The sequence below is a fragment of the Pseudochaenichthys georgianus genome, unplaced genomic scaffold (assembly GCF_902827115.2).
Source record: "Pseudochaenichthys georgianus unplaced genomic scaffold, fPseGeo1.2 scaffold_457_arrow_ctg1, whole genome shotgun sequence".
In the NCBI taxonomy this organism is placed as follows: Eukaryota; Metazoa; Chordata; class Actinopteri; order Perciformes; family Channichthyidae; genus Pseudochaenichthys; species Pseudochaenichthys georgianus.
In genome coordinates, this window is record NW_027263022.1 from 136,740 (window position 1) to 150,255 (window position 13,516).

Sequence of the window (13,516 nt, forward strand, 5' to 3'; positions counted from 1 at the left end):
TGGCTTTATGTTTCAGTATTTGTAAGCAACTGTGACTGAAAGAATATTGCTTTTATTTTTATTTGTAATGGTTATTTCATTTTTTATTTTATTTTGTCATTTGTTTCCACCTTGCGCTATATATATGAAAAAAGCTAGTATAAGTGTCCATGTTTTGTTTTGAAATAACTGCCATGTGTGGAAGAAACATCCATCTTCTCCCGCTTCTCCGTGGTCGGGTCTCGGGGTATCAGTTCCAGCAGAGAGCCCCAAACGTCCCTTTCCCCCCATCAACCTGCTCTGACTGGGGGTCCCAAGGGGCTCCCAGGCCAGAAGAGATATAACCCCTCCACCTGGTCCTAGGTCTACCCTCGGTCTCCTGGAATAAACAAATAAATAAATATACAGTTAAGTAACTTTTAAAATAAGAAATGAGCATATATACATATGTGGGTCATCTATACATATTACATATATGTACATGTATGTGTGCCGGTAAAAAGTGATGTTGTAACATGCACAAGCTTTGCTGTTGCCTAACACTGAGTAGATCTTCAGCTGCCCTCCGGCTCCAGCTCATCTGCACCTGATGGACCCACATTCCCATGTTACCTGTCATTTCCTGATGGATCAGCGTAACCGTGCTCATCCTCTCCAAAACCTCCATCTTTCTGTTCTCCCTGCCCTTTGCTGACGTGGGTCGGAATCCGTTTTTACAGAAACATTCAATGTCTCTCTGGTTTTTTACATGGTGAACTCTAATTTCCTCTCTCTGTTTTTTTTGTTGGTCAATTCAAAACGTATGTGAGCAAGAATGGAGGAAATCCCAAGTCATATTTACAAGCTTGCTTTAAAGAGTCCTCTCCTGCTGATGTTCAGGTGTATATCAGTATGTAGTGTCTCTACTTTAAAGAGTCCTCTCCTGCTGATGTTCAGGTGTATATCAGTATGTAGTGTCTCTACTTTAAAGAGTCCTCCTGCTGATGTGCAGGTGTATATCAGTATGTGTGTCTCTACTTTAAAGAGTCCTCTCCTGCTGATGTTCAGGTGTATATCAGTATGTAGTGTCTCTACTTTAAAGAGTCCTCTCCTGCTGATGTTCAGGTGTATATCAGTATGTAGTGTCTCTACTTTAAAGAGTCCTCTCCTGCTAATGTTCAGGTGTATATCAGTATGTAGTGTCTCTACTTTAAAGAGTCCTCTCCTGCTGATGTTCAGGTGTATATCAGTATGTAGTGTCCCTACTTTAAAGAGTCCTCTCCTGCTGATCAACATCACTGAGTATCACTGGTATTGATCAGATGCCTCTCTACCCGTTCTGTCCCGTTGGCATTTGTTTAAGAAAGTCCTTTGAACTTTGTCAAACATTAATGAAGGCCGAGCAATATTGGACGCTTTATGTAAAGAGGGCAAGGTCATAAAAACAAGCCTCTGAGATTCAAACAGGTTACTAAAGTCAACTATTTGTTAAAGTGTGCTGCTCTTTTACAGCTACAGATGGCCTTTTGATTCATTACTGGCTAAATGTACAATGAGGATAATTAATAAAATGAAAAGAAAACACATAAATGCAAAGGTAAGACATTTCATTGGTTTTGAAACGGTAGTTAAATAGTATACTAAAACATGAAAAAGCTAACTTTTAACAGTATCCCTAAAATCCTTCAAAGTAGGAAGTATTTTGTGTCCCCATGTTTTGAAAAACTAAGAACGTGCATAAAAAGTTTTAGTTAAAAGTAAAAGCTCGAAAAAGAAATTCTAAATATAGCTAGTCTTCTCAGATAAGCACACTACAAGTTCATTTTGGGGAAAGGGTGACTAGCGTGTGCACATAAATCATTTAGCAACCTCTAGACGGGGGAAAAGAAGTGCTACCTGTTGCTAAACTTTTTTGTCTGTTAAAATATGCCAAATTCACTCAAGGCAAGTTTATTTATATTTAGCACATATCAACAACAAGGCTAATTTTAGGACCATATTTGGATGACAGAGTTAGGGATAGGGATAGATACCGTTAGCGTTAGCATGCTAAACGCTAAGTTACCAGCTAGCAAAAGCTTGGTTTTTAAGGTGCATCAATGTTTATTTCTCCAAAACAGCCGATGCATTGCGTTTAGACATAAGACATCATGTTTTATATTATTACTAACATCTAAAAAAAACATATTCAAATATTCTTTTAAGTGAATGTTACCCAGGTTGACTTAGTAGCTATCTTACATTCAGCACAAGTTGTAACAGGTGAGAATATAAATACAAAGTCAATGATTACTGTGGTCTTTAGTAACATGGAGGGCCGCAAGCCTCAGCAGAGACAGGACGTGCAGGATGGCATGAAAACAGAACAGGACAGATGTTCTGCGTCTCATAAACAGTTGTGTGTGTGTTTGTGTGTGTGTGTGGTGTGTGTGTGTGTGTGTGTGTGTGTGTGTGTGTGTGTGTGTGTGTGTGTGGTGTGTGTGTGTGTGTGTGTGTGTGTGTGTGTGTGTGTGTGTGTGTGTGTGTGTGTGTGTTTGTTGAAGGTCACATTCTGCAGAGAAATAGATGAAGAAGACAGGTGGTCTAGTTTCAGTGTGCCATGTCTGGTTTGGTCAAATATGAAATACTTTTTTGACGTAATTGATGTCTATTATTCTGTAAAAAGAAGCCGTAGACACACACATTAATCTCAACACATCATCAATCACAATCAATTGTTTATTTATAAAGCCCAATATCACAAATGTTCATTTTTCTCAGTGGTCTTCACAGTGTGTACAGAATATCAGTATGACAATACGACACCCTCTGTCCTTACACCCTCTGTCCTTAGACCCTCTGTCCTCAGACCCTCTGTCCTTAGACCCTCTGTCCTTAGACCCTCACATCGTACAAGGAAAAACTTCCGGAGAAAACCCACAGTTTAAAGGGAACATGGGAGAAACCTCAGGGAGAGCAACAGAGGAGGGATCCCTCTCCCAGGACGGACAGACGTGCAATAGATGCCGTGTGTAAATTGAAAGATACAATAATACATTTGCAACATAGGTAGTCCAGATGTTTGGAAATGCATGTGTGTATAATAGGAAGATGAATCCACGAGGATATCCATTCAGGACACAGGACCACAGCCACGACTCGCGATCCAGGGCTCGCGATCCAGGACACAGGACCGCAGGATCATCCATGACTCCGGATCCCGGCGTATATAAACAACAAAAAGAAAGAGATGTGGGGAAGCTGGGTTAATGGGAACATGAGAGTACACAGATACAGACAGAGAGAAGGAATAAGTAAGATGTCCCCCGACAAACTAAGCCTATATCAGCAAAACTAGGGGCTGAATCTAATCAGCCCTAACTATAAGCTTTATCAAAAGGAAGGTCTTAAGCGCACTCTTAAAAACGGATAGGGTGTCTGCCGCCCCAACACAAACTGGAAGCTGATTCCACAAATGTGGAGCTTGATAAGAAAAGGCTCTGGCTCCCATTGTACTTTTAGAGACTCTAGGAACAACCAACAACCCTGCATTATTGGAACGCAATGCCCTAGTAGGACAGTAGGGTATAATGAGTTCTTTAAGGTAAGATGGCACCTGCCCATTAAGGGCTTTGTAGGCGAGAAGAATAATTTTAAATTCTATCCTGTGTTCTATAGGGAGCCAGTGTAAGGCAGCCAGAACAGGAGTAATGTGGTCCCTTCTCCTAACTCTGGTTAGTATACGAGCTGCAGCATTTTGAATCAGCTGAAGCGACTTGACTGACTTCTTGGTACTCCCTGATAATAAAGAGTTACAATAATCCAGCCTAGAAGTAACAAATGAATGGACTAGTTTCTCTGCATCGCTTTAAGGCAAGATATGCCTGATCTTTGCAATGTTACGTAGATGGAAGTAGGCGGTCCTTGAAATTGATTTTAAGTGGGCGTTAAAGGATAAATCCTGATCAAATATAACACCAAGATTCCTTACAGTCTCACTGGAGGCCAAATTAATGCCATCCATAGTTAGTATATCTTTAGATAATTTGTTTCATAGATTCTTCGGGCCAAGTACAATAACTTCAGTTTTGGTCGTGTTTAACATCAACAACTTTAAGGTCATCCACGTTTTTAAGTCCTTAAGGCAGTCTTGAATTTTATTTAGATGATTAATTTCATCAGGCTTGATTGATAAATATAGTTGAGTATCATCCGCATAACAATGAAAGTTTACAGAATGATTCCTTATAATATTGCCTAACGGAAGCATATATAATGTGAACAAAATAGGTCCGAGCACTGAGCCCTGTGGCACTCCATGGCTAACTTTGGTTTGCGTGGAAGATTCATCGTTAACACGTACAAACTGAGAGCGTTCAGACAGATAGGACCTAAACCAGCCTAAAGCAGTTCCCTGTATGCCAACTAAGTGCTCTAGTCTTTGCAATAGGATGTCATGGTCGATAGTATCAAATGCAGCACTGAGATCGAGCAAGACAAGAATAGAGATAAGTCCCTTGTCTGAGGCTATTAGAATGTCATTTGTGACTTTAACCAGAGCTGTCTCTGTGCTATGATGTGTTCTAAAGCCAGACTGAAAATCTTCAGAGTAACATTGTTATCGTTAAAAAAGCACATAAAATCATTACTACTGAGTGCTATGGGAATAGAAGGCTCCATGGAGCTGTGGCTCTCTGTCAGCCTGGCTACAGTGCTGAAAAGAAATCTTGCATTATTCTTATTCATCTATTAATGAAGAGTAGTAGGCTGCTCTCGCTTTACGCAGTGCTTTCTTATATTCATTGAGAGTAATATGCCAAATTAAACGAGATTCTTCAAGTTTAGTGGAACGCCATATCCTTTCAAGTTGTCTCGACTTTTGCTTTATTTTGCGGGTTTCGGCATTATGCCATGGACCGAATCTACTTTTTTATTTTCTTCTTTTTCAAAGGAGCAACAGAGTCTAATTTATTCGCAGCGCATCTATAGCACTATCAACAACATGATCAATTTGGGGTGGTGTACATTTTGTATAAGTTTCCTCCCCTACATGCAGACATGCTATCGAGTTAAGTATTGGTGGAATCTCTTCCTTAAATGTGGCTATAGCACTAACAGATAGGTTTCTGCTGCAAGAGCTTTTGACTAATGCTTTGTAGTCTCGTAATAGTACTTCAAAAGTTACTAAGAGATGGTCGGATAAAGCAGGATTATGCGGTTCGACTAATAGTTGCTCAATTTCAATACCATAAATCAGAACAAGGTCGAGAGTGTGATTATAGCAGTGGATTGGTTTATTTACACTCTGACAGAAACCAACATAATCTAATATAGAGTTAAATGCAACAGTAAGGCTATTTTTATCATCGTCAACATGAATATTAAAGTCACCTACGATAATTACTTTGTCTGTTTAAGAACCAAAGTTGATAAAACTCAGAGAATCTGATAAGAATTCTGAATAAGGACCTGGTGCACGGTACACTGTAACAAATAAGATTGGCTGCAAAGTTTTCCAGGTCGGATGCGTAGACTAAAAACGAGGCTTTCAAAGGAGGTATAATTTAATTTTGGTTTAGTATTGATAAGTAAACTTGAGTCAAAGATTGCTGCAACGCCACCTCCTCGGCCCGTGCCTTCGGCAATACCAATCTCCTGAGTCAAACACATGTTGACTCAGGAAAATCCACTAGCAAAGATGCTTTTAGACTTGTATAAAGGCTGTTAGGTTTGAGGACATGTTTGTCTTAGCACAAGGATCTGTTCTGCCGTGAAAAGAAGGAGTGTAACGCTGGTTAAACACGATGGAAATAGTCCATGTCGGTCTGCTGAGGAGAAGCTTGAAGCCACAGACTGACGGTTTTTCTGTCTGACAGAAGTTGGAAGACAGCCATCAGCACACAGAAGGAAACATGTAGGCATGTAAAGAGATCAGGAGCCAGAAATACACGCCGACATGCAAAGGTGAAACTATCATTAGCACCAAGCATGACTCAGGACTCGTGTGATCACATGGTGACACGGAGAAAGTCCAAAATGAAAATGTGTTCATTTCAGCCATGGTAAAATACCAGGGTTTGGTTTAAAGTATTTATATTTAAAGTGGACCAACATCCAATGCTGTTGCTTCAATGGTGGGAACAGTTATCATCCAACTGGCCTGGTGGAGAATAATTGAGATTCATTTACAATATCTGTCACAGCCATCTTCCTTTTTCTACTAGAAGAATAGATTTCTAATACTGCTGCTGGTTTATAAAGCACTGAATGGTTTAGGCCCAAAACATATTTCTGACCTCCTGCTAAATGATGAACCATCCAGATCTCTCAGGTCTTCAGGGACTGGTCAGCTTTCTGTCCCCAGAGACAGATCTCTCAGGTCTTCAGGGACTGGTCAGCTTTCTGTCCCCAGAGTCAGAACTAAACCTGGAGAAGCAGCGTTCAGTTATTATGCTCCAAGTATCTGGAACAAACTCCCAGAAACCTGCAGGTCCGCTGCAACTTTTACTACTTTTAAATCCAGCAAGAAGACTTTTCTTTTTGTCGCTGCTTTTAATTGAAACTGAGCGGTTGTGTTCATCAGTAAAGTGGAACTTCTGTGTGAACTATTCATATCTTAAACTGCACTGTGATTTTTATTCATGTACTTTTTATTCATGTATTATTTATTTAACGTTTCTTAATACGGTGGCCCTGAAGTGCAAGACACCACAGCATTTCAGAAAACACCACAGCATTTCAGAAAACACCACATTATTTCACATTGGACGGAAAGGGTATTCCTTTAGGGAGAACACTTCTTGTTTGTGATTGGACAGAGCCAGCCAGAGAAGCACTGCTGTGATTGGTTGTTTTTTTTGCTGCCAGTCAAAAAATGACGCTTCGTAATTGGTCAGCACCCGACAGCGCAATTATCTCCCAACACATCAGCCGTTAGCACACACTCAGGCCCAATCCCAAACTACTCCCTCGACCCTACCCTCCGTGACGGAGTGAACTCGCTGTTTGAGGGCTTGATAGCCACTCCCCCTCCACACTCGTTGCTTTGGAACAGCCCTCAATATGGCGGACCCTCCGCGTGAACGCGCAAAAGGAGGGGTAGGGTGTAGGCAGGGGCGGACTGGGGGGAAAAAGTGGCCAGAGGATTAATTGACAGACAGGCCCACTTAATGCGGCATGTATCGGCCAGCCGGCGACGAAAGTATGTTACTTTCACAATTATTATATAGTCATCACATCGAGCCCTTGAGTTGCCAAGAGCAAAAATAGTTACGGCATATATTTAGTGATTTTAATGTTAACAGATCATTGATGCAATAACATTTTGACCCAATTTGCCTGATATGACACATGGAATAAAACATGGGCGACGTACGAGCATCCTCAATGTGGGTGAGACAATTTAACAGGGGGTGTGGGCAGGTGGTGGACCTCACCTCCTCTCGGGGGTCCGGGGGCAAGCTCCCCCGGAAGATGTTTTTTAAATATTGAAGTTAAATGCATCAATCTGGTCCATTTTGAGAGCAAAATTAGGGACTAATCTATGGCAGTCATCGGGGCTTGGACTGTGAGCCGTAGTGTCGCCGGTTCAAGTCCCCGACCAGACCTATTTGGAGTGTGGACTTCTACTTGGAGAGGTCCCAGTTCACCTCCTGCCCTGCCGTGGTGCCCTTGAGCAGACACCAGACAAGGTTGTACCTTTAGTAATGAATATTACATGTTGTGAGGAAATCTTTCCACCAATAATTCCAATAAGTAATCCAAATGTATTCACTTCAGGTTTACGAAAGTACTGTAATCATTACTCATTTTTTCAAATGTAACACGAGCTGAATACAGTTACTTGATTTTTGTATTCTGATTACGTAAAGCCGTTACATGTATTCCGTTACAACCCAACCCTGGCCACCCCACTGGGCGGGCTGGGCCGGAACCCTTACAAATGTGGGCCGGTAGGATTTAGGCCCACACACAGCACCGGCCCACCGGGAAACTCCCGGTATTCCAATGGCAGTACGCCCCTGGGTGTAGGGGCGGTTTGGGAATGGGCCTCAAGTGAACAGGCGTGTTAGCGGCAGACAGGGAGAGACACATAATTACACATGGCGCTCTCCGAGAAGAGGAACGTGGACAGTGAGAACAGAGCTTTTAACCCTGAGTGGACTCTTCATGTTCTCCTGCCCACTGGGAGCACAGAGCCGGTGTGTCTCATTGTTCAGAGGCCGTGGCGCTCATTAAAAGTAGCCCTGACACCATTTCAGCCCAGATCTAAACTCCTGGCAGACAATAAGCTCCAGCTCAATTCTCGCACTGAATTAAAACAAAGTGAGTGAGGGACTGCGATATAAGAGGAAAGAAAGAGAAACTTTAAAAACTGTTCAATTGTTATGATGTAAAGACTGATATTGTTCTATAATCATCTGAAACTGTTAAGTCATGATCTGAAACGGTTAAAAAGAAAAAGGGAAACTCAAGCTGCTGCTACACTTTATTTGATTTATCTAAAATTAACCCTCTATGGCATGACTTTTTATTTTGGGAGGAAAACAATGTTTCACCATGTGTTTTAGGAGCTTAGGGGTCCCTATATTATCAATTATAAATGTGAGTGTGTGTATATCTGTGTGTGTGTGTGTGGTCGGTGATATGTGGTTGTATGTATGTGTGTGTGTGGGGTTGTGTGTGTGTGTGGGTGGGTGTGTGTGTGGTTGGTGTGTTGTGTGTGTGTGGTGGTGTGTGTGGTGTGTGTGCGGGTGTGGTGTGTGTGTGTGTGTGTGTGTGTGTGTGTGTGTGGTTTTGTGTATGTGTGTGTGTGGTGTGTGTGGTGTGTGTGTGTATGTGTGTGTATGTGGTGTATGTGTTTGTATGTTCTGTGTGTGTGTGGTTGTGTGTGGTGTGTGGTGTGTGTGTGTGTGTGTGTGTGTGTGTGTGTGTGTTTTTTTTAATTTTTTTTATTTAACCTTTATTTAACCAGATAAAAGCATTGAGATAGAATCTCATTTGCAATGCTGACCTGGCCAAGAAGGCAGCAACGTTACACATAACACATAACACAAACATATAAAATACAGAGAACATAACTAAGAAAACAAAAGAAAAAAGCAGTCACTACATTGTGCACATTAGGACAGTACGAAAGGTGCACTACTTATTACTTGCAAGAGCAGCTGGAGGGTAAGGACTTCAGACAACTTCAATCTAAAACATACTATTGAGACAAGTGCCCTCAGTTTGAGGCGTGATTGAAGGTCATTCCAAGACCAAGGACCATAATAAAAAAGACTCCTTTTCCCAGCCTCAGTCCGCACAGCAGGAACCTGGAACCGTATCCAGGCGCTGGATCTGAGGTTGTAAGAGTCACAACTGGAGCAAATCTGGCACATATGTACAGTGGAAGCTTACCTAAAATGGCTTTATACATTAATAAAAAACAATGCTGCATCCTACGCATACTAAGTGAGGACCATCCAGTTAGGCTATACAGTTTGCAATGATGAGTCCTATAGGGTGCATTTGATATATATCGCAGTGCAGCGTGGTAGAGTGGGTCAAGTTTGGCCAAAACAGTGGGACAGGCAAATCTATAAATGGTATCACCGTAGTCCAGCTGGGACAGGAATAAGCCAGAGACCAACCTTTTACGGGATGAAGTTGAAAAACAACATTTAAGTCTGTAAAGGAAGCCAAGAGTGAATTTCAATTTCTTAGTTAGAACTTCAATATGGTGTTTGAAGTTGAGATTACTGTCCAACCAAAAGCCCAGATATTTGTAGGTATCGACAAACTCAACAGAGACGCCATCAAGGGTGTCAATGGAGAGGCAAGAGGACGCTGACTTGGGAGCAAAAAGCATTGCTTTGGTTTCCTTACTGTTCAAAAGCAGTTTGGAATCAAGACGTGCGTGCTGCAGCGTGATAAAGTCAGATTTTAGATTGGAAACGGCCAGATCCAGAGAAGGAGCACATGAGTATACAATAGTGTCATCAGCATACATATGATAGGTAGAAAATTGCATCTGATTACAAATATTGTTTACATATAATAAAAAGAGCAAAGGCCCCAAAATAGAGCCCTGTGGAACTCCCTTCTTCAAGGTGACAGGGGCAGAGACAGTACTACCCAACCTGACGCATTGAGTACGGTCGGTTAGATAACTCTGAAACCAGCAAATGGCATTATGACCGGAACGAGACATCAACATAACATTAGACATAATGTGGTGATCTACAGTGTCAAATGCTTTGGCCAGGTCGATAAACAACGCAACACAAACAGATTTGTTTTCCAAAGCAGCCTTAATATCGTCTAAGACTTTCAGACCGGCAGTCACAGTACTGTGCTTTGATCTGAATCCAGATTGCATAGGGTTAAGGATGTTGTGTGAATTTAAAAAAAGTTTTAGCTGAGTAGAAACTAGGGCCTCAAGAATCTTTGATAACGCAGAAAGATTTGAGATAGGACGATAGTTATTTAACTCTGTGGGATCACCAGCTTTCAAGAGGGGCGGTACCAGAGCTTGCTTCCACACAGCTGGCAGTGTGTGAGTGGACAGGGAGAGGTTACAAATATCAGTTACTGGTTGTGCTATAATCTGAGCTGCAATTTTTAAAAAGAACGGGTCGAGGCCGTCAGGCCCGGCAGACTTTTTAGGATCAATTGAGTGCAAACCCTGTAAGACTTCAGAGACCGAGAAATAAGCTAAATCAAAAAGAGGGGAGTTCATCTCTCGACTAGGGCTGTGAGTACGACCATTTAGAGAGTCATGACTTTGCTCATCAAAAATGTGACCAGCCTTTTTGAAGTGAGCATTGAAAGCGTTAGACACACCATCAGAATCTGAAATAAAAGAATCACTGACCTTCAGTTTTTTTGGGAAACTAGAAACCTTCTTGTTCTGAAGTGATTTAATTGTTTTCCAGAACTTAGAATGGTCATTAAAACAATCAGTGGTTAAGCTCAGATAGTAATCAGCTTTAGCTTTTTTAATAAGGGCTGAACATTTATTTCTGAGGACACGAAAAAGAAGCCAGTCATCACTAGTGTTAGACTTTCTAGCTAAGGACCATTGCTTATTACGATCATGAATTAGATCCGATAGTTCTCTAGTAAACCATGGAGTGTTCCTATTTTTGACTCTGAATTTTCTAAGGGGGGCATGTCAATTAATAATCGATAAAAAGTGATCAATGACAAATTGGACGGCAACATCGACAGATGGAATTAACGCTATGAAGTGCCATTTAACCGCCGCCAGATCGTGAAGGAAAGCCTGCTCAGAGAAGTGTTTGAAGCAGCGCCTGAGCACGATAAGGCCCTTGGCTTTGGGCGACTTAGTGCTCCTAACGCATGCAATAGTGCAATGGTCGCTGATATCATTAGGAAAAACACCAACAGACACATACTTATGAGCTGCATTTGTTAGAATGACATCTATAAGGGTATCGTTATTGGGTTTGGCTGGGTTTATTCTAGTGGGACTATCAATAAGCTGAGTTAAGTTCAAAGAATCGCAAACCTGCTTAAACTGTGAAGATTTATGTGTGTATATCTGTGTGTGTATGTGTGTGTGGTGTGTGTGTGTGTGTGTGTGTGTGTGGTGTGTGTGTGTGTGTGTGTGTGGAGTGGCAGGTGTGTTTGATCATGTATATAAGTGTGTGTGTGATGTGAGTGTGTTGTGTTGTCGTCTGGTTGTGTATGTGTGTCTGTGTGTATGAGTGATGTGTTGTGTGATTGTGTGTGTGTGTGTGTAGTGTGTGTGTGGGATGTGTGTGTGTGTGTGGGTGTGTGTGAGTGGTTTTGTGTGTCTCTATCTCTATGTGTGTGTGTGTGTGTGTGTGTGTGTGTGTGTGTGTGTGTGTTGTGTGTGTTGTTGTGTGTGGTGTGTGTTGTTGTGTGTGTGTGTGGTCTGTGTTTGTATGTGTGTGTGTGTGTGTGTGTGTGTGTGTGTGTGTGCTGTGTGTGTGTGTGTGTAGTGTGTGTGTGTGTGTGGATTGTGTGTGTGTGTGTGTGTGTGTTGTGTGTGTGTGTGTGTGTGTGCCTAACCCTATCTTGACCTTCACTGTCCTCACTGTCAGACGGAATAGCCTGATCGTGTCCCTTCTGCCCAGAACATGTGTTGTTGTCCATTTCCTGTAAATATCAGTCGATGTAAAACATTGATTAGGTTTATCATGTTATAGCTGAGCACTGGAAAAAAGTGGTCAAGTGGCACAGTGTTGCCCTGAGGCAACGAACAAAAAAACATTAAGATTAATAATTACATAATAAGTCTTTAAACAATCAAATATACTTCTTTACGTATTCATGCACATGCATGTATTTTAAGTTGTGTACATTTCTAATATGTTAAAAAGTGAAGTGTACTAAGTGGTGGCCCTGTCCCTGCTGCTTTGCTTGCAGAGAGGACTGCTCCACCCCCAGACAAAATGCCACACCCATATAATTCCCTCATGGTATTGGACACCAGCATGTCAGGTGACATTGTGTATATTTAAAAAGATAAAAATATTTAGAGGGCCAGTGTGAGGTCGGAAAAAGTGGTTTGTTGCCTGAGGGCAACAGTATGCTGTAGAGGGTTAAGCACTTTTAAGATGCACACATTTTCAAAAGCTATTTTATTTATTTTCTCTATTTTATTTTTAAATGCAGCCTGAGAGGAACATTGCACATGTCCACAGTGTGTACTGTATATCTGTATAGTTCAATGTTAATTGACAATACATATTGATGTTTTTGAATTGATTTGATTGGCAGTCAGTTGTTGATTACATGCAGACGTTGATAAAGCTACAGCTACTTCAATATATGTCACTAATTCATAAAGCAAGTTGGACATCTTGATGTTCCGGACCTTTGCATGGGGAGATCTTCTCTAACTGGACCTCGTTGAATTATAGTTGAATACCCCTGGTTTAGACTGATCGATCCGATTTACATGGAGATACGCCCCGCCCCCTCTCCAGCGTCTTGTTTGAATGACAGGAGTAAACACATAATTAATGCTTTATTAATTCATGGTTTGTAAGGGGCTTATCTTCATGTAAATACTATTGTAGACTATCCAATATTCGCATGATCTTCTAGTCGCTCGAGTTTCACCGCGGCTGTCAGCTGTGTTTGCTCCTGTCATTCAAACAAGACGCGCTGGAGAGGGGGCGGGGCGTATCTCCATGTTAATCCTATGGGAGATACCAACTACAACAAAATTAACATATTTGACCGTGATCTCATTTCATTTAATTTCAAACCTTTATTTATACAGATAAATCCCATTGAGATCATTGATCTCTTTTCCAAGGGAGACCTGCTCAAGTAGTTCCACATGAAACATAAAACATAAACAGAACAACAAAAGGACATCATACAGCATCATTTACATAACTATCCACATAAACAGGTACCAACAGCATCCGATTGAGTAGCATCCAACCGAGCTTTAAAAACATTTAGTGGCACCAGATTGTTCAGTTTCCATTTAATTTGCAGACTGTTCCAAGACAGAGGAGCTGCATCTAAAAGCTGCCTTCCCTCAGACAGTCCTAGCAGTTGGCACATTTAATAAAACCACTGCATTCGATCT